The sequence below is a fragment of the Corvus brachyrhynchos genome, unplaced genomic scaffold, assembly GCF_000691975.1.
Source record: "Corvus brachyrhynchos isolate BGI_N302 unplaced genomic scaffold, ASM69197v1 scaffold310, whole genome shotgun sequence".
Lineage (NCBI taxonomy): Eukaryota > Metazoa > Chordata > Aves > Passeriformes > Corvidae > Corvus > Corvus brachyrhynchos.
This window is the reverse complement of record NW_008236213.1, coordinates 3,041,725-3,043,712: the sequence shown is the minus strand read 5'-3', so window position 1 is coordinate 3,043,712 and position 1,988 is coordinate 3,041,725.

Here is a 1,988-nt window from a genome sequence, read left to right as displayed (position 1 = left end):
CCAGCCACATGCTGCACAGCACAGATGGACAAACACCTGCAGACCTGCTGCGCCCTGTAAGATTTGGGTGTGGGTTCTGTGTACTTCTGTGTAGGACTGCTGCTTTTGGACTTAGCAGAGGCAACAGACCTCTGCAGTTAGAGCATCCACACAATCCAAAAGTATTCAGGTGTGGAATTCACCCAGAGGGCTTTGTCTTGAAAATGGTAGTTTCAAGGATAATCTTGTGGTATTCTGGAGATATTGCACACCCAAGCAGGAGACAGGATAGGGTCATTTGATGCCTTCCTGCTCTGGATTTACAAGGTAATTGCTGAAGCCAACAATGCCTAATGAGCAGTATATTGTATTTAAAAGAGAAAAACAACAGATTGCAGGGCAAATCTTATGCTGAGGAGATAAAGGCTAATAAAATTGCCTTAGGGGCTTTTGAGCATATGTATTTCATAGTCTGATGAGGATGTCTACATTTATCTAGTGTAACACATACAAGATGCCAACATGAATAAAAGAGTGAGGGTTAACTGGAGGCTGACTTGTAAAAAACAAATAACAAGAAGAACCAGAGGAAGCAAGTAGTAAAACCTCAGATAATAATGACAGGCTTTAGCTGCAAGATGGATAACAAGACCAAGGACTTTAACCCTTCCTAAATTAGAGATTGTTTGGATGTGTGGTTGTATTTCAGGCACAATTCTATTTATAAATAACAAAAAGGTCTTCATGCAACCTGCCAATTTATGCAGATGGACAAAGACAGCTTTGGAGGCTAAATAAAGGCTTTTTTTGTTTTAGAATACTACATCTGTTTCAGATAATGCAGTATGCTGTTTAATAAGATCTTTCATATATGCTTCCCATTTAGTATCTTTCCTTAATCACTTCAGATGCTCATATTAGCAAAATTAAACTTTACAAATGGTACAAAGACAAGAGTCAGATCTGAGCAAGGACATAAACCAGTAAACCAGGCGCCATCTGTAGAAATGCCCTGGTCAACAAACTAATAAAATTTTCTTTTCTTCCCCTTTGGAAAAGGGTAGATTTTATTAAGGAAGCCACTTCTGACAGCTGTGTTAATATAGTTAGATGATGTTTCTGAGAAACTAATCAGAGAAATATCTGGAAATAGATTAGGCCTCCTTTTTGATTTAGAAACAGAGTGAAATTTTAAGTAAGACCATTTAAAAATAGATTCAGCCTCTGACATGTCATTGTAAATAACTCAAAACTAAAATCCAACAACTTGGCCAGAATTTTAACAAGACTGCAAAATCAACAGTGTCCTTTTGTGTCTGGTGTCACAGTCATTCTTGACAGCATTCAAGATTTCATCTGATTTTATTATTTGGAAAAACACAGAAGAGTAAAATTTAGAATAAATCTCAACTGATATAAGCCAATGCAACTGCTTTTATAACAGTTCACTCGAGAAGAGCATGTGCCCATTTAAAATTTTACTGCACCCTAAATCCAGTAAGATTAAGTGTTTACTTTCAGGACTATTCTAGGTGCTGCAGTTTAAAGAGCATTAGCAAATATATTTAATTTTGCCTATATTAACTGCACTCACTGCTTGCCTCCCCTGACCAATTATTGAAAAGAAAAATAGGTAGGGGCACAGATTGCTTATGAACATCAGAAGTATGGCTAGAAGTGGATGTCTGTCTTGCTGTCCCAGACATTGCTGCCATTTTGTGCCAAAATAATTTTCTCATTGTGCTAATTCCTTAATAGTAGCACTGCACACTTAACACCAGTTCCATGCTCTACATGGCTTGACAGAGGCCTTTTGTTAGCACTGATTGCTGGAGGAAGTTGCTCAGGTCCACTGAGATCCACCACCCAGTCAGCTGTCAGACTGCCCAGCAGCCTGAGCTTACAGTGGGGGAAGAACGATCATACATGGCTCCTCTGATGGGATGCTGGAGACCAGCACCAGCCGTTGGCTGGGGGGGGCGCTTTCTTGTTGGTGGGGGGGGGGCGTA